At 41.2% G+C, this 20,094-nt stretch overlaps 2 long non-coding RNA genes across 3 annotated transcripts in view; one reads left to right on the forward strand and one right to left on the reverse strand.

Moving 5' to 3' along the window:
* LOC147243703 (uncharacterized) overlaps positions 1–20,094 on the reverse strand; it is a 47,450-nt gene that overhangs the window by 18,934 nt on the left and 8,422 nt on the right. For both annotated transcript variants that reach the window (XR_015110415.1, XR_015110416.1), the window contains exons 2-3: positions 5,032–5,092; positions 302–455 (exon numbers count right to left, since the gene is read on the reverse strand). This is a non-coding gene — a long non-coding RNA (uncharacterized LOC147243703). The remainder of the gene's footprint in view (positions 1–301; positions 456–5,031; positions 5,093–20,094) is intronic.
* Positions 5,245–11,756, forward strand: LOC147243704 (uncharacterized). The gene is made up of 3 exons (XR_015110417.1): positions 5,245–5,338; positions 11,471–11,564; positions 11,643–11,756. It is a non-coding gene; the product is annotated as an uncharacterized LOC147243704 (long non-coding RNA).

A 20,094-nucleotide genomic window follows, 5' to 3' on the forward strand; every position in this document is an offset into this window, starting at 1 on the left:
TTCCAATTCCCCAGTACATGGACACAATACCTCCATGGTGCTTTACAGCACATTCATTAGTGGTCTCAGCCCCACAAATGCAATTTCGATTAAAGGGATGAAAACCAAATATTTTCTGATTCCAGTGAATCTGCAATCTATTCAATATCATACCATTAACTAAATAATCAATGTTAGAATAAAATATTATGAAATATAAAAGTATTTTCAATCATTCACTGTCAGTGTGCAAAGGCTTTAGTCAGATGAAGACCAAAGTTCAACTAAAATGAAATGAGTTTCTTCTGTAAGTCCTACTCACAATGCGACATGGTGGAACACAGCGATGTGATCGAGTCGTCCCGGTTTCCCTGCCACCGCCAGCTGATGAGCTTCAGAGAGTGAGTGCTGTGATTCAAGCTGCAGCCTCACTCTATTTCTGGTAGAGCCACAGATCCTCGATGCCACCGTGTCACCTGTTGAGGAACAAAGTGCTATTACAAGAACGGACCATCGCGAGGTTGCATGGTTTCAGGAGCAAAGACTTTGCAACAATGTATTCAAGGTCACTGGGGGTGATTTTTTGTTTAAAAAAAAAAGTGTTCATGCTCCTTATGGAAAACGCGGATGGAAATATATGGAAATGTATTTTGTGAATATATTTGTTTCCATGAAGCAGATACACAGCCAGTAAATGTTTCTTTTCTTTTCTCCATGCAGCAACAGAGTTTTTGAGGCATTTATAAACTTCAAAACTACACAAAGCTGTGCAGAAAAACAAGTGTAAATATCATTAAGATGACTTAATTGCTTCAGGGGCAACATGAGGCAAACGAGAAGCAATTTTTTTCTCCATGATAGAATCAATGTTCATAAATAATCCTGTTGTCAAAACAATCCATGGAAAGAACCATAGCTCCATTAAAACAGGAGAATAGTGAGGATTCTGCGTAAAATCCCCTCAGAACACACTGCTGCAAAGATGGAGCCGGTGTACAAACGTGACAGGTCGCGAACGTGAGGCTCAGACAGGAAATGATGCATAAGCTCGGTCAGGCCATTTCAATAAGTGAGGAAATTTGATACTCTGGGCTGCAGGTACGTTCACTTAAAAGAGGCTTGTTAGGCTTGAAATGTAACCACTCTCAGTTATAATGTTCATGCAGCAACTCTGTGAATACCGTCTGTAAGAATAAATGATTTCACACAGATTCGCACTCAGAAGCTGCAAGTCAAAGTTTGCTAACTGAGGTATGAAATTGTCAGCAACTGGTAACAACCTTGATCGTAGCCTGACATTTCTCCCCTGCCTGTCATTCCTAAAAAATATGCGGTGTGAATAAATTAGCTACCAATTGACTATTCAAGGTAATGTACGTGTGTGTGTGTGTGTGTGTGTGTGTGTGTGTGTGCGTTAGACCTACACTGGGGTGTATTGATGATGGCAGGCTGGTTTATATCACTATCAAAACACACACTTTATAAAAACCTACTGGTGAACACAGCTTCCCTCACTGTGAATCTTTCAACACGACGAGTGTCAAAATCTTTCCCCTCTGCCTTGATGTCACGAGGCAAGAATGTCCCTGAAATGTCTCAACACGAGCTGAACTGTGAAACCTTCCAGGATAGTTACCTCACAGTTCAGCTCCAAGTTTGAGCCCAACCTGAAAGCATTTGGTTAGAACTGATACGATATTAAGCAGACCCTAGATCCTCAGCGAGTCGGACCAATGAGCCGCTCTGCTAATGACTCACTCTGACTCGCACTGCATGTGGTCAGAAAACTGAAGTTTGGGAGGTCTGGAGCAGCTAATACACTGTGAAATAATTTATGTATTTGTATTTCGTCTCTGTCTACAGTTATATCATGGATAATAACTCTGTCCAGGGTGATGAATGTACTATGTAGATGTATCAAATGGCTCCACATTGCAAAACTTTCCTTCCGTCTGACTTGCTGTGCTGGCGAAATGGAGAGTGAACATCTTTTCCTCACTGAAAAACACACGCTCATCCATCATGTTCAGGTACTTACAGCAATACTTCATCCAAATAGTGTATCCCCCCCCCCCCCCCCAAGTACTCACAAATACGTGTCCTGTGCTTATAAAGTCATTTTCTTCAGTGCTGCATCACATCTTTGTGACTCCAGAATATACAGTAGAAAGAGCCAGACACATCTAGCTTGTAGCTAACGGTGCTCCATGGCTACCAACTACATACAACAGCAAAACGGTGAAATTAAAAAAAACGTCAGTAGATAAAATAGTAGGTTTTTTCTGTTTATTTAGTTCAAATCAAAGTGACTGTGGATTAGAAATATTATGGATGGATAAAGACGACGTAGCTCAAAACGGATGATGTGCTTGAGAGTTTGTTAAAGGACATTTTTGGGCAGTTGTACAATTGTATTGAGTTAGAGGCCCTGGGGCGCCATCAGCTTCAAGTTAAATGTAATTAAGTTAGCCATTTGTAGAGTCGTAATCAGTCTTGTTTCCTCAGTTAGCATTTTCTCCTTTTCTCTGAAGCCCATTCCTAATCTTTACTTTCTGGTAATATACCACATCATTCCTCTGGAATGGTTGGTGCGAATTCCAAAGCTGGCCACACGCTGCAGAAATGCTTGAAAATCTTAATCTGCAATATTTGGTTTCTCTGTTCTGTATAAACATGGTGAGCTCCATGGATGAATAATCAATTTTATATGTACATATCATGAGCTAATGAAACCAGAATTCTTCTTTTAAGGTGATTATGCACAAATGAAAACATCATGGTGAATCTTACCTTACATTAATGCTAATCCTACACATGATTCCTTTAATTACTACTTCAGTATGGTTAGAGGACCTGTGTTGTCATGGTTACAATGGTAACAATCATAATTACAATCGGTTAATTTGACCGTCAAAAGAAAACAGAAAAGGAGAACTGACAGTCTCTGCCAAAGTCCCACATTTTCTCCCCGGTGAAAGCTGAGGAAAAAATAAGTGTACAAATCTGTATACTTGGTTTACAAATCTGTGCCTATGATTTATGTACTGTGTGCTCTAGTTTATAATCCACACACACACACACACACACACACACACACACACACACACACACACACACACACACACAGCTTTGTTTACTGTGTGGATGGATTTACAATCCATGTTCGCGTTATTGTAATTCCCTCCAATCGATTTGCCATACATAGCCATGGATTTGCAATCTGTATGTTACGCTGTAAACTGTGAAATGATCATAAAACACATTAAATCTACTCTTGCATCAAGATCAACTGGATTTTTTTGGTGGATGCAGCTGCCTTCCTTTGAAGAAAGAAGTCCAAGTTTTAAACGAGATCATGAAGTGAGGGGGTTCGTAAAAATGTGAGTAAAGATTGCAAATCCACGGCCACAGATTGGGAAAACACAAATTACACTTTCACAGATATAGATAACAAATCCATACACACAGTTTTGAAATAAATGCGCATGGATGTATAATAGCATGGATTTGTAAACTGAGAGTACATATTTGCACATCTCGCTTTTGAAAAAAAAAATTTTTTTTTTTAAACACTGACACCGGGGGGCTCGATACCAACCACTTTTCTGTCAATGGACACAGCTGCCAATAACTAAGGTTACTAGGAGCTTTGTCACTTGACCTGAAGGGGATTTCATTTTTGGGGTTTTATGTGAAATGACTCATTGCTGATGTTTTTCTTGGCAAGACAGTCTGATGATGTCATAAACAGCTTCCTATCACATCCGACTTCATAATCCATGGCTCATTAGAGACGCGGTGATGTCGTCTGAAATCGTCCGCCGTTGTTTTAACATGGCAGCTTCGCAGTGAACTGAAAGTTGCAACCTGCCAAGACTGATTGAAGTGTTGCACTTTTGCCCACCTCACTGTAAATTGTTCATGTTCCTACCTGCGGACATGCCACTCATCTGTCAATTTCAGAGGGCATTTGGCTGAAGAGCCTCCACAGATAGAGTTGAAGAAGCAGGGAGATTTAGGAAGGAAATCAAAACTATTTTGATGATGATGATGATTGACAAGACAAACTCATAAAACACTGAAGAATGGCGAGTAGGAGTCAGACGTGATACAACGTAATCTTGGTATGACTACACTTTGTATGAAGTCTAAAACTATTCTACCTTTGGGATGCAAAGATTAGGAAATGGGTTCCAATTATACATAAATCATTGGTCTTCCTTGTGTGCAAAATAAATATTTCACTTCTGTCTTCTCTTGACATTAAGTACTGTATGAGCTGTAGAGCTTCCAACATATTTCTGCTCTTTTTTTCCCCCCCTTTTTTTTAATTCAACAGAATTAGACTCAGAAGCTTTTGTAATGGCCCCCCGGAGGCATGAATTATGAGAGTCAGAGAGAGCGAGGCAATTACCATCACAACTTTGGGCCTTAACCAAAAGCACATTACCCACTTCAAACACTGAGACAGACACACAAACACACGAGCAGGAACGCTACTCTGCTGCTCCGCTAAGTTTTAAGCGCCACCCACTTCTGTCCTTCAGGAAAAAAATATTGTTTAACGATAATTCTTAACAACCTGATTAAAACAGAAAAGATTAAATGACCGCACTATGCAGTGAGGGGGGCATGTAATTTCTTAAAATTATCTGCTGGTATCATGGAAACAATGCCAGTGGAGATAGAAAAAGGACACACAAGTTCCCTAGTTCAACAAAAGCCACTCCTACACAGAGATTCTGCAATAAAAATGACCATCATTATGGTGCTTTGAACCGAGTCGGCAAAAGCTGCCTCAGCGTGTGATTAAGCTTGCAAGCCTTAATCATGGCCACTGAAACACATCAGAACTGAGCTGTTTCCTCTTCCAGCTGTCACTTTTACACAGATTTCAATTCAGTACTTTGACTACTTTGGCTGAAAAAAGACAGCGAGGTAAAAGTAAAAGTGACCACCCACCTTGGTTCTGGAAGTGAAACACTCATTCATAATCTCTACAGAGGAGCTGATTATCAGACATCATGTGGTAACCGTGTGAGGTCGACTCACCACGAGCGAGCAGGTTGATGGCGTCTGCTCCTGAAGAAGCTTCCTTTGTAGGAAATCAACCCTGTTTTGAGAGAAGAAAAGAAACTACTTAATCCACAATCCTAAAGTCGATCAGCAACATCTGATTGGTGAAGCAGACTGTTACCATGGACATGCATACTGTTACCATGGAAATGCATAGTAAACCAGTCACTGTCATGCATTCTAAATTTCACAGGTTCCCGCTTCATTCTGGGCTGTTTTTGCTAGCAAGAAGAAAATGGTCAGTTGGTCAAGGTCGGCAATATCGTTTGCAATGCCTTATGGGGTGAGTAGTTCTTTAACTCTCAAGGTAATTATGGTCACTGTTTAATACCGTTGACTTTTTTTTTTTGGATCACTGTTGCATTCACAGCAGTCCCAATGACATATTTCTTCAAAACCGTTCATTTGAGATTGCCTCCAAGATAACCTTTTGGAAGATTCTATTTGGTCAGGTCAGATAACTCAAAAAGCAAATAGTTCATTATTCATGACCAAAATTAATGCGTACATCTACAACAAGTCTGACCAGGACATACATATTCTTGACATCGGTGCTGGTTTATCAGGCCGGCATGTAAATTTACCACGTAACATCGCAGCAGTTTGCAATTTTTTGTTTCACCAAAAATGTATTTCTAAGAAGAAAGCTTTTACTGTAATTGCAAGGAGACCAATTCTCTCTCTGTACTCAACCAAAGCTCCGGGGAGCAGTGGGCAGCATAGGGACTCGGTGCAGTTCTTTCTTCCAGAGCTGCAGTCAGACAGGAGTATTAACATACACATCTTTGATGTGGGGGAAATAGAGCAGAGGGAAAACAGCCATGCAGACACAGGGAGAACACGCACGGCCAGGACCGTCTCACTGTGAGGCAGCAGTGGTAACCGCCATCCCTACTATTACTGCAGCTTATATCTACAGTCTCATTAACTTTCTTATGAGGTTACTGTAGTAAAGTCAGTAGGATAATGATAATAGTTGGGGTATATTGCATTCCAGCATACTCTTTGTGTCTTGAGGTTTGTTTATTCAAGATGTCATGTCTGATGGAACCAGACATACAAAGAGGCAGAACGCATCCCAACAACAACTGACGCTGTAATATGCAACTAAGGGCCGAAATTCAAAATAAAATACAGATTTAAACACAGCAGATTTGCTACCTTATGCCTTGTTTCCACATAGACCAAGCAGAAGTCCAGACATTCTGGTTTTGTTTTCTTTAATCGGTTCATTAAAATTATTGATCAGTGCACACTTGGGCTAGGCTGTGGTGACTGCGTAGCAGGAATCATCACAGGATACCCACGACTGCAAACCTGAATGCATCACTGCATTTATCCATTATTTTTCTCTCCTAAAAGCCTCACTTTTTCAGCCTGGCAGCTTATAGAAATGTAGATCTGGGTTCTTGACCCTGTTGGTAGTGCAACCCTCCACACAGCAGCTGTTAGGCCTCGTCCAGTTCTTACCTACCGCACACAACAGACAAAGAGAGAATTCCAGGCAATACAAAGACTGCAGACAGAAGTGAGGAGTTTTCCCCTCCAGAATGGGCGGGACATTATGCATTCTTTCTCCATGTGGCACTATTCATAAGTATAAATACATAAATATTTTTTGAATATGATTTCTGTCGGTATAATACACAGTACACATATACAGGTGGCAACTTTGGGGCAAAGTGAAACTATCCTGCAAATACATTGCCTCTGCATGTACAAACAGTTAATTGGATTCTTTTTTTGACTCAATTTGGTGCACAGAGACAACAGCACAAAAGAACAGCATCGTCCATCCAGCTTTCTAGTGGATGTTTATGTGTTTTAGTCTTTTATTAGTTTTTCTTCAATAATCTCAGTTCCTCGTTTGTTTAACTTCAGATCCAACACCGATGCAGCGATGCTTCTATAACATCCAAAAATCAATAGTTCTTATAAATGTATTAACTAGACGCAGTTTATAGAGAGATGATTCAAGTGAGATATCTGCTGTGACTGCTTCAAAATCAGGTACGGGCGCAGAGGAAAATCTATAAACAATACAAACATGTCCAAGAATGATTATGTGAGGACTACTCAATCCTGGCCCCCAGGGTAACCATTAAAAATGAAATAGTGCTTTGCGACTCTTAGTAAAACTGCTTTCACAAGGGAGCAGAAATTGTAGTAGTAAATAAAATGGTGGTGGGAGCCTAGAGACAGCATGTTGTGGTTATTAGTTTGTTTCCCAGACCGCCTCTGAACATGAAACACTTTCCTCTCCCTCGCTAGTAGCTTCTGGTCTCTGATAGTGCTGCAGAGCTTATTATTGCACTGAACATCACCCACATTTAAATACATGTAAAAATGGCACTGTGGAGCCTAGAAATGACCAAAAAGAGAAAAGCTATTAAGGAATCTGAAGGCAAAAAACAATAAATTTCAAGCTCTAAACAGACTCTTAAAAATAATGAATAGTATGAAATTCACATAAATGGCGACAGTGCTGTTAATTATGAATAATGTTCAGGCCATAGCAATGACAAGATCCTTCTATCACATTAAATGGTGCTTTGTGGAGCGCTACAGAACCAGTTTTTACTACAGTGGGGAGCACGGTAGTCCTGGGGTTGAAAACATCATGCTCCGAAGACTGAATTTACACCAGCTTGAAACTGGACCTCTGTTCTCTTATATTTTCAGCTGCGGAACATCTTGACATGTAGTTTTACTTCAAACCACACACATCTGAACCAGGGTCACAAACAGCAAAAACCCATATCAAGCCCAGAGAGCTCCTAAAGGGGCGGCAGAGTGACCCCGTAAACCCAGGGCCCACTTATTGGTATATTGATCTCTTTCTAATATACTTATATAAAACTCTCTTGTGACCTCCTTGGTCAAGTGAATTTGAACAGGTCATTTGTTAAAGGGACAACTTGATCAGAAAAACATCCCCACTGGTATAAGAGCCGCAGTAAAAAACTGTGCAAATGTAAAGTATTTACTGTACCTTCATGCTTTTTGAACAAGGCTGCATGTAAGTCTTAAAGAACCAATGTATTAGAGCCACTTCTCATAAGCTATTGTGAATGCATTTGCACACAAGCACAATAATACAACAGAGACAACAGCCTAGGCTTTTAGTGACTCTCCGGTGAGATAGAGACTAGAGATGCAACTAATGACTGCTATCAGGTGTTGATATTTATGGAAGAAGCAGCAGATATCGCAATACCGCCACCATCCCCGCACTGGTGCATACTAGTGCACATAAATATAGATCATATCAACTACGGCCTTCCCTGAAGCTACATCCAATCCATACTATAAAGAGAAAATGGTCTTGACCTGATCTACTGTATATTAGAAGTTCCCAGGGATAACATGCTATGATTTAGTTCTGTATAAATGAACTGAATGATAGCAGCATTATCTGAAGCGCTGCGCCAGGGCGAGGGCTAACTGCTAACCCTGACATGCCTGTTATGCAGGCTAATATGTGTCACCCAAATGGACTCTATCAGTCTTCTACTAGCTTGCTGGTGCAGGGTGAGGGATTAGCAGCTAGCCTGCATTTACCGAGATGTAACTAAATGAAAACTTCATGGATGCCAAGATCCAGCTAAAAGGTCAAAACATGCACAGATAAGTTGAAACAAATATTATCAAAATAAGACATAATTCTTTGCTTTCTTTGAATTCTGGTGATTAAACACTTGGAAAATCACCAGAATTCAAAGTAATTTGCCTCCAGCTGCAAACGCATTTTGTTATTTGAAGCAACGCTCCTGGATCATTCATGCTCCTTGTTGGGAATCTCATATTAGATCTGTCTAGCAGGTAAATGTTTTTGCTTCAGTCTTCAAATCTCATCTCTATTTTCCGGTCCTATTTCAGTTCTTTCAATCACTCCCACAGCAGGAACTCGAGCTGTTGGGGAGCAATCAGAGCCAGAGCATGCTGAAATAGTTGAACATTTAGTGAGATCATCTGTTTCTTTCTCCGTCGCACCACATACATAGAATCTTAAAGTAGGAAATGAGTGGCCCTCAACGTATTTCCATGGTGCTTTCGACTAGATTGTGATCTGAGACGTACAGATTTTCTGTCTGATCCTTTGAGCACGAGTATAAACCTTTCTGGCTCAGCGGCGACTCACAGCTGTAGTCAGGTTATTCAAAGGTATTATGAACAACGTCAATAAACAGCAAAACAAGAGCTGCTTTTATGTTATTTTCTTGTGTCTTCAAAAATGTATATAGGATGAATATGGATGATGTTTAATTCATCAGGAAGAGCAAGAAGACTCGTATATATTATGGATACTGTGGGATAAAGACAAAGCTCATGTTTGTTTCTGTTAGCACATACCGGGTCCATATGGGATGTTCGTGATACTTCGAAATTATGTTGAGGAAAAATGGGCTCATATTTCTCCAGCAGTAATCTCACATCAATAAACAGCTGCTAGCGCTGACCTGCTCTGCTTGGGAGGTCAGAGAGGAATCCCTGATTTTGTTGTCTTTCCCACTTTTGGTTCCCACCCAGCCTGGAGCAACATGCATGTGCGAACCTTGTGCTGCTGTTTGAGGGCCGACTCCTACGGCTAAGACAGTGAAACAAAGCAAGTGTTACATGTATAATCTGATATTTTCACAATGAGTCCATTCAGTTTTTGCATCACAGTGATTTGATTGTTTATAAGGGATTTAAGGGATTGCCCCGCATTTCTTCATCTGAGCGTCAGGTGATTGACAGTAAACAGAGCGTAACGTATTGGCGTGCAGGGACATGAAAACACTCAGTTCAGGTGCAATGAAATAACAAGAAAAACGGAAACACAAAGCCCAATTACGGCTTTGTGTTTTTATTGTGAGGGATTATTCCGCTCTGTGGATGCTGTTTTTCTTAACCCAAGCCATGTCCACATTAACGTGGATAAATATGAAACAAGGTTCTGCCCACACATTTTCACATGGCTTTTTGAAGTCGTCACTAAAATGTCAAAACACAAATTTTCATCTTTGCTTTCACTGTAAATCGCAAGTTCAGCAGCAGGATGGATTGTTTTGACAGATGCAGGTCTAGCGTGTAGGTTCCAAGGTATCTGCCATGTTGGCATCTATCTATCTATCTATCTATCTATCTATCCATCTATATATATATATATATATATATATATATATATATATATATATATATATATATATATATACATATATATGCATACATCTTTATAATCAAGGGGGGGAGTAAGGAGTGAGTAGTCTGTCATGGAGGACAGAAAAACAAAATGAGCAAATTCTAAACAGCTGTAGATACGTTGGAATAAAGGAAAAGCACCTCGGTTGTGTTTCCATCAACTGGTTTTGGGAAAAAAATAAAATAGGTACCATAAAGCCACCAGAAGATAGCATTATGGACAATGTTAGATGATTGTAACAAACAAAAAAAGCGAGAGTCTTTCGTACCAGCTGGTATGGGACGTGTGGTGCGCTTACAGAGACAGAGTCTGAACACGGGTGAAGACAACTGAGGCAGAAACAGCTGGTCAGTAACATGAGTTAAACATTTACTGAAATCTGCTGTTTCCATAAACCTTTTTTTCCTCATGCAATACTTAAAAATGTGCATTAAAATATATTGACGAAAGCCCAAGCACTGTATCGCTAGCCGTTAGCAACAGCTTTGTGTTTCATGGCAGCATAAAGGGTAAAGCCAGAAGTCTTTTTCAGCTCATCTTAAAACAGCTTTTCATTCCTTTCGGCCCCAGTTTTCTTGTCGAAATGAGCGATTTCACTGCAGGTCTGTCGCACAAGGGACGTTCTCCTCTCCAGCACATATCAGTGCACCATCATCCTGGATTTGGATACTTAAGCTTGCAAATTCTGAATTATTAATCCCATAATTTGGCTGTTTGTGTATTTGCAAGTTTACACATAAAATTTCAAAATAATATTAATCAGTTCTTTTAATTAAGTTTACTGTAAATTACAACTCACAGCCAAGTTGGGAATCACTGACTTAATGAAAGAATATGGATTTTCTAATATATCTGCATACGATCAGAATGTGTAGGTCTCTAAGAGGTCAGAATGTGAGAACATGGAAGACAGAGGGTCAGATACAACAAACACAAAAAAGGATGTGGAATAAAGTGCACAGTTTGTAATAAATCATCAGACTATGCGGTGAGCTTATGCCTTATTACCAGCAGCCTGTAATTTATTTTCCCATTAGAAGCCACATCCACCTTTTGCTGATGGCGAACAGCTAATTCACTCAATGCGAGGCGCACAGCAGCAGAGAGCAAATAAATTGACACTCGTTCATATGTTGCATATGATGTCGTAAAATACTTCACGGCATTTGCAATGCAAACACAGTGATGCTTCCTCTGTTTTATTTTTAAATCAATATATCTGTTCTGCAGCATTTTTGCTGACAAGTCAGAGTGGTGATCAGCTGACCAGGAAGCCGGACCCATATTCAACCCATGATAAACATCACCATGCAGATGAGTGAATGTAAAAACACACTCATGTATCTGATTTGCATGCATTTTCTCCCTTCATTAATAATCTTTTTGCATAACTTTTCCACAGTAACGGACCAAACTCCTCGCAACAAATGTTTGTTCCCATGGCAACAGCAGCTTAAACATCAGCCCTTCCTGGTGGTCAGATGATGAGAGTTTTCATCACTCCGGCACAGACACTCCCATGTTTACATCAGGGAATCGTCACATAGCACGTCTGCAGTAATGACAGGGAGGCCAGTGGCTGCCGTCGTGGGCCGCAGCAGCAGGCCTGTTACGGAGAACTGCATTAAATGGCACATTAAAACACTTTTTATGGTTTCCTGGCAAAAAGCAGAAAATGCTGAACTGGATGGGCTGACCACCTTGCAGAACATGTTTTTTATAGGCATTTCTAAGACTGAAAAAAGTTAAAAGTCACATGAATAATCCGGTAAATGCAAATCTAGACTATATATGATGTGCATTATCCTAAAACTATAGCACGACTCAAACTGCGCGTGCAAAGTCATATAGTTTCTCGGCTTGACTTTTCAAAGGGAGATGTGTGGCCGACTCTGTCTGAGCTGACAAAATGGACGGGAAGCAGATGAAACAAAAAGTAGGGATGAGGCGTCAAACCCCACACGTCTGGGACGCTCCTGTGGGCCGCGCGTTTGTCTGCAACTGTTGTGAGTGTATACACATGTTCTTACAAGGGCCTCTAACTGTTGGTGTGCAGAGGCAGTGTGGCGTCTTGTGTTTGTCTGCATGTGTCGTGTGAGGCGACAGAGCGAGGGGGAGAGTGAATGTGGCGGATGGTGTTTGTTTTTTGGTCTGAACGAGGTGTCGAACCACCCAGTGCTAATGGCGACACAGCTGTGGCAGTTCTCAGGCATTCCTGGAGCAAACTACAACGAGGGATGATGGATGAAGTAAACAGCGGCAAAATCAAACGGGGGGGGGGGGGGGTACTCCTGGCCGCTTTAGTGTTTCTTGGAGGACAAGTTCCAGCTTTGTGTCCAATGTATTTTGAGTAGCTCTCATCTGTGGTCTCATTATCATATGCCTCTAACTCGTTTCAGGATGAAGTGAAAGAATTCAGAACCTGGGTGTGATATTTGGGAAGGTAGTGTTGAACCAGCCAAAGTGTTTTGTTGCGACCAGTGTTGTGCAAGTTCACGCTTCCTGGATGGCTCACTCACGGCCCCTCACTGACTACACGGACAATGAACTTGTATTTTACACTAATTTCACGGTCCAAAAAATGAACGAGTTTACATTGAATTCTTTCAATGTGCTGAATGCAATCGTTGACCTGTAATGCCTATCTGCTTGACTTTTATACCCTTACATCTTTTGTTTGTTTTATACTATTTTGTTCCAGACGTATAGCGACTGCTTCTTTTTATATTCTCATCTCATTCTTGCTGTCTTTACCAATTCTGTTCACGACTACGGAGAGGAGTCTGTCTGAAGACTTTTTACACCACCATTTCTACCGCCAGACTTGCAGCTAAGCTAACAGTCAGCCATCCAGTGCAGGTCTGAGCTCCGTAATGCAGGCAGAGACGAGAGAAGGATCTCATCTGCTTGTCTGGCTCTAATATGGTGGACAATGAGCACATTTCCTCAGAAAGTTGGCGTGTTCCTTTTAACACAGGCTGATTTGACAAACAAAGCCTCATATTGCACCAGGTGTTACAAATTCTTGACAGAAGCCGGGCCAGCATATCTCAGGACTAAAGCTCATTCCCTGAAGGCCTTGTTTTTGTGTGTGTATCTGTGTATTTATATACGTGTATCTACATGTATTTGTGCGCATAACTTGATGGTTTGGAAATAATCAGGATGGAATTTCTCCCAACCCCCATCCTGACATGAACACTGAGTGAAGTTTGTTAGTCACCAAGTTTATCACTCCAAAAGGAAAATGTGTGTTTGTGGTAAATTAATTACAGATACGTGTATGGGTGTGTGTGGGTGTGTACAGGCAAGAGTGTATGTGAATGAAACAGGTTGAGAGCATAATTAAGGTGCATACAGAATCAGAAGCAGACCCTTTGTCAAACAGAAGGTCATGAGAGATTAGCTGGATAACCACCGCATACTTTAACCTGCGAACATCCCAGGTGCTCACTGTTAAAGGTTCCCACGTGTTTTGGGACACGCGGGTGTCTTCTCTCCAGCCAACTGACAACTGGGTTGTTGTGAAACTAACTCCCCTTCTCATTTATCCCAATTTATCTTGTTTTGTTTTCCAATCCCACTACTGATAAAAGAACAATTACCAGTGCCCAGCTACCTCCCAAGCAGGCGCCGTGCTGTGTGGACTTAATGAAAGTAATTTAAGTGGTATAGAAGATGGGGTTTCTTATTAGTGATGGATGATGGTGTTTGGAGGCCTATTTTATGATGTGGTGGAGGTGTATTAATCATTATTAATGACTGCTTTTTTCCCCACCACACGCCAAGGTGATTTAGACTAGGTGGACGGTATGTGTAATACTGAGGGACCTGCTGCTGTTGGTTTCCATAATGAAGCACTTACTCAACCTGCTGCCAAGAGACTGCAAGGTCATGATAAGCTGTTATAGTCTGGGGGAAGCAGTTTACGTACATGCTCAAGGTCAAATACAAATATAAACACGACTACATGCAAATGCAAAGACACGAGGCGCTGTGATAGGGCGATAAATGCCCATCACACGTCGCTCAGGAGAGCAGATTCAGCGGATTAAGTTCAGGAACAATATTTTCACTGCCAGGGTTTCTCAAAAACTTTCTACAACATCAGTGCAAAGCGACTAGGTTTGGGATGACAGGCCGGCCATGATATTTGGGGGAAAGTTTGAAATGTATATTGATTCTAACAGCCATGAGGAATTGCCCCTACATGACCTGCAGAGGCTAAGCTAGAGCCTCAGCCAGCACATTCACCATCGGTATACAGTTCACTTTGTGTCTTGTCTTGTGTTCAGAAAATCAGTTTTCAAGAAAAATAGTTCATCATTGTTCTCAGTCTGTAAAATTCGATTTGGCAATTTTATATTTTCCTCACTTCAGTGACAGCCTGCTAGAGACTCAATACATTTCAATGTTGATCCCAAAATGCAAGGTTTACACTTAATGCACATTATTTACAATGTATTGATCGTATATTTGTTCATATTTGTTCTATTAAACATTTTAATTTAAGGGCAGCGTTTGGTCAGGGTTTGCATTGATGTTAATTTTTGCACTGAAATTTGAACCGTTGGTGCAAATGAATATCAGCCCCAAGTATCAACTGTCAGCCTCCTTGAATTTCGAATAATCGGTATCGGACCTGAAGAAACATATCAGGCAAAAAGTAGTTACGACACTCACACTTCTGGCCTCAATAAAAAGGGAACACCGCTCCAGAACTATAAACTGGGACATGAGCGCTTTTCTACTTGACATGACTACAGGGACACATGCACAAACCCTTCATGTTCTTTAACGTATACTGTAGCAAGACTCTCAAAGCATTTGTGGAGTCTTCAAAGTTAGTATTCATACAGAATGTCAGGTTATTAGCTTCGTGCAAATCAATGAAGCACAAAATCAATGCAGCCAGACCCAGCTAGCAGCATCATGAAAGTCTCTTTGATTCAAGCCCTATCAACAGACACATCTGTAACTTTCTTGGTTGCTTATGCTTCGTGAGATAGTGGAAAAATGTAATTACCTCAACTTGAAAGGCTGGATCACTATCTGTCCTGTTTACAAGGAGCAGTGAGAGTTTCAAATGCCAAAAACACTGCAACACTTCTCCAAAATATCTTTGCACTTCTGTTTCAAACAAATAAATCCAGAGAATGAAGAGAAATCTTCAAATGGGCAGAGAATCGGTGAACTTAGTGAATAAAGTGAGGTGCAAGGTCAATGCAGGGGGTGTTGACTTCTATACATGAAACATACACTCATGTTTGACATTATAAACTGACAAACATTGCAAACCACCGAGCATGAAGGTTATAAAAATAGACAATAATCAAATGAGAGCTAATGATTAATACCATGAAGTCAGACCTCTGAGGTTTACTGGTTCTTTCACCAATATAGCAGGTCTGGCAGCCTGTCAGTGGCCCTGTAGAGCTCCATCCATCAGCCCCAATAAGCTTCCTCTCCCCCACACAGTTCACCAGTGTCTGCCTCCTGAACTGAATAACATTTCCTGATTAACAAAGAGTCGGCGTGAAGGCTGGAAACAGCATGTGAATGCGTAGCAACAGGGGTGAGAGGGGAGACTGATAAATAGCTGTCGCACGTACAATCACTCCTCGCCGACCCTGAAGGTCAGAAGGCCGAGACCCCAGTTAACACCAACTGTATTTGGAAATCTGACACTGCGGTCTGCCCTCCCTATTTTAGATGGAAGGAAATTGGCACTGCAGGCTTAGTGAAATGGGAATATAGATTAGATACTTAAGACAGCAGCATTAAAGTTATCCACACAACCTGGAACACAGCACTCACATCCAGACCAACTGACACACCTTTGGTTGAACACATAAAAAAGCCACTTCGGGTTTATCTGATCATGTCAGGACATGATTAGAGCATCTACCAGCGGGTAGATGTACCCGCAAGCAAGCAATGCCGATTGCGGATTCAGGATTAATGTTTGCTGAAGGCAGACTTTCTGCTTGGGTATTAAAGTTGACTCCCCGCTGGGCCTGAGCATCAGGGATTGGTATTGAGCGTGTTTTTAGTATAGTTTTTGAACTAAAGTGCGTTATACAACTAAGAGATGATGTTCAGAGGGGTGCCGTCAAAGGCATGAGCGTGACAGACTGAAGTTAGCAGGCATCTTACAGACATGTCAGCGTTATCTCATTAGAATACTTGAAAATGACCACAACAATGCAGTGCACTGCTGTACATGGTGGAGATACATAATCCCTCATCTCCTCAATGAATCAATATGGCAGAGGTTACTTTGGTTCTGTAGGTTTAGAACATTGTTTTAGTGTTATTCACTGAAAGCAACTTCTTGAAATGTCAAATTTGTTAGAAAATAATGTTTCATGATTATATGTCAATATGGCTGTGGTCTGGTTATGTTAGGGCACAAATAATCCTCCCCTCAGGTGAGAACGCCTTGGTCTTCTTTTCTAGTGTTTCCTCTGACTGAACAGCTGAACTTCATGAGAATGCTCAACCTGAATTGGAGAACTGTTTTTTGAATAAAAGGAAAAACATTGCTCGGTGCTTTACTGCCGTGCAATTTTCCCATTTAAGAGTAAATAAAACACTTGGCCTGACGCCTCCACAAACCTTCAGAGTTAAAGTGGAAAGGTCTCCCAACACATCATCAACAAGTTCTCATATAACAACAACTCAACACCATATATATGTTCAAAATGTAATCCATGCATTCCAGGCTGCTTGCCGCTGAGGGTGGAGGAGAGCATGAAGCCATGAAGGCTGAGCAAGTATTACTGGCAAGAACTTCACCCCTCAAAAAGAGATAAAAAGTTATGAATGCAGCACAGCAAAGGTCACTCGGCACTCTCTGGACGTCAGCTCTGATAAAGGTCATCCTCTGACTCTGTATGTCACCCCGTACGAGCTGCCTTATCTAACGGGGGGGATCTTATTTTGAATGACAAACCATTACACTCCTCTCTGCCAGCTAAAACGCTGACCTTGGATTTTTACAAGCCACCCCGTCCCTGCAGGCACTGGCTACTGATGTGGAAAATACTGTCGCTCATCCATATCTGAAGACATTTCTGAGAGGTGAGAGTGTGAAATAAGCTCTCAATAGGACTCATTTACTGGTACGGCTACGACGAGCAGCAGGCTCCGGTGAGTCAGAGCTGGCGGATCTGGTGACATCATGAGCTGACCCGTCATCTCTACCTCGACAGTATTTGCTTTTCTCGCTTGTACAAGTGTGACAGTCCCATCGGGAGAGGTTGGCTGCATACTGTTAATAATTCAACAGCGAATAAAAACCATATTGCGGTAAATTACCTCACTGCAGCATCCACCCTTGTAGCTGGAATGCTGATAATGAAGTCATGGCTTAGATCAGTTCTAAAGAGCATGAAGGGGAAAAAAAAGCATTACTTCATCAGCTACAGTGCTCGGGCTTTATATTATACACATTTTCCATATAAATGTGTTTGACTGGCATCTGGTTAATAGAGTAAATAGAATTCACATATCAAAGTTAACTTGTTTCATGCGATTAGAAACTGAGTCGAACAAGGACTCAAACCTGGACTGTATTAAATGAGCAAGTGTAACGCCACAGTAGAATTGATATGCGTGACACCAGCACAGCTTCATTTAAGGATTTCATGGCGCTTGTTTTAAGATCCGTTCCCTGAGTGAAGTGCACAAGCTGGTTTATTAGGGAACCACAGTGATAAATGGAAGGAACCACACACACCGCAGGCCCATGTGGAACAACCTTGAAGAGAAAATGAGAGGACTGCTTCTTGATCTTCCCGAGACCGCTGGCCACACAGCAGAATGGAGTTGTACGGAGCTACTACAGAAGAAGAATTAAATAGATAAATCTCTTGTCTCAGCCATGATAGCCTGGGATGCTCGGAGTTGTGGCTCTGAGGTGGATAAATGCTTGAACTAACAGCTGTGATGGCTCTGCTCCAGAGTGGAGCCACTGCTCGCTCTCAAAAAGACACAAGTAGGTTTTCTGATCTGATTTATAAAGCTGCTGATTTTGGTACAGCATCTCTGCCCTTTGGTGTCTCACTTACTTCATAAAAGCATTGACACAATACCACACAGTTCCATCACAATAATGACACATCAGTGGATATGAATATGAAGATGAATTATAAGTTCATCATCAAGCGGTATCATGCGATCATAATAATGTATCAGTATTATGAAAGGCTCTTAAAATTGCAATCGCTTCTGCAACAATTCATCAGTCGCTAAAATGAGTTTTGGTGAGAGGCCTAATACCAGGGTTCCATCACCTTTTCTCTCATCAAATTCAAGACTTCGAAGCGTTCCGAGGTGCACGTCCTGCTATTCAAGACACCTCCACATGTCAGAAGCTTTTGATGTTTTTTGGGGATGGGGTGTGTGTGTGTGTGTGTGTGTGTGGGGGGGGGTCCATCACACACTTCAGTCATGATGTGCCAAGCGCTTGCTCACTTCAGAATTTGAATAGACATCTTTCCAAAACACAATGTCTATCAGTTTATCAGCGAGAAATGAAGACATGACAAAGTTGAAAAATTTGTCACCTACCCAGAGATTTTCTATTACAATACAAATACAAATGCAATTTCATGCACTTGAAAATCAACATTAACATCCAATTGTTTTAGGGAACTCCAGCACCCTGAAGTACCCAAAGCAAACATATTCCTATTGTCCTCGGTGGTGACGCGACAGACATGTGTGGGTGGTTGCTGATGTTTGATGGAACTCTTTTGAATATGTGGCTGATGTTTGTGCCCTTCCACTTCCGCAGTCTCTCTCAAAAAAAAAAAGAACAGAGGCAGCCATTTATGTCGGAGACAGAATGGCTGCGAGCAGTAATACTGACTTGATTTTTTGTTCAGAGCAGATCATGACCATTCAAGCTCGCACAATAACGAGAACCAGTTTCTGTCCTCCCTTTTTGTAATCTGTCTTTTGTGCAGCGCTCCCAGAGGTTGCGGAACTACTGTGCTCAGGTTGTAACAGCATGTTCTATCATGCCGTGTTATTTTAATTCAATACATGTGACAAACTGTTTATTCAAGCCACCTGCTTGTTCTTCTATACGGCGCTGCTCTGCTCTTTTCTAGAACCATTTTGATTTGATCTCCCTTTCTTAAATAGCAATAAAAGGAACTGGAAGTCTCACTGATTATTTTGTATGTATTAAAAATGTCTAACCCTGTTATGGTATAATGAATCCAGCTGTGAATAATGTGACTCATTACTGCCATGGACTATTATTAATGTGTAAATGTAAATATTATGTAAATGAAATATTTTATCCTACGTAGAGGTGCAATTGTGTGTGTTCATCTATAAAACTACACATCTTTAGCGTGTACCAGCTGCTCTCAATGCTGCACAAATGTTTCAGAAGTGGCTGTGTTGTTAAGAGTTGAGAAGCACACATTTATACACGCAAATCTGTGTTGCTGGCGGGGTTTTTTGTCACTGTCATCTCACCTTTCCAGGGACTGCAGTTGAAAATAAGCCAGGATGACTAAACTGACACATTTCCAGAAACATAGAGGCAGACATCACTTCTGAGAGGAGCAGAAATTGGCACCTTGACCGAGATTTCATGCATCTAAGGTGGAACAGAATAGTAGCTGTGACTACTGTAAAAGTATTGGACCCAACATCTTAAAACAGCAGCAACTGAAACAGCCTTGCATAGCAGGTGACCAGAAATAAGAGAGGTACGGAAACGTTGTCTCTATATTGTATTAGGACACCTGTGCACCAACAGGTTTGGCTTTCCTTGCAGCCTTGCCAAACATGGGAAGCAGAACAGAAACTGTGAATCAAAGTTAAAGAAACGG

The sequence above is a fragment of the Aulostomus chinensis genome, chromosome 19, assembly GCF_037954235.1.
Source record: "Aulostomus chinensis isolate RoL2024-O1b breed Wild chromosome 19, RoL_Achi_v1.0, whole genome shotgun sequence".
NCBI classification, from domain to species: Eukaryota; Metazoa; Chordata; class Actinopteri; order Syngnathiformes; family Aulostomidae; genus Aulostomus; species Aulostomus chinensis.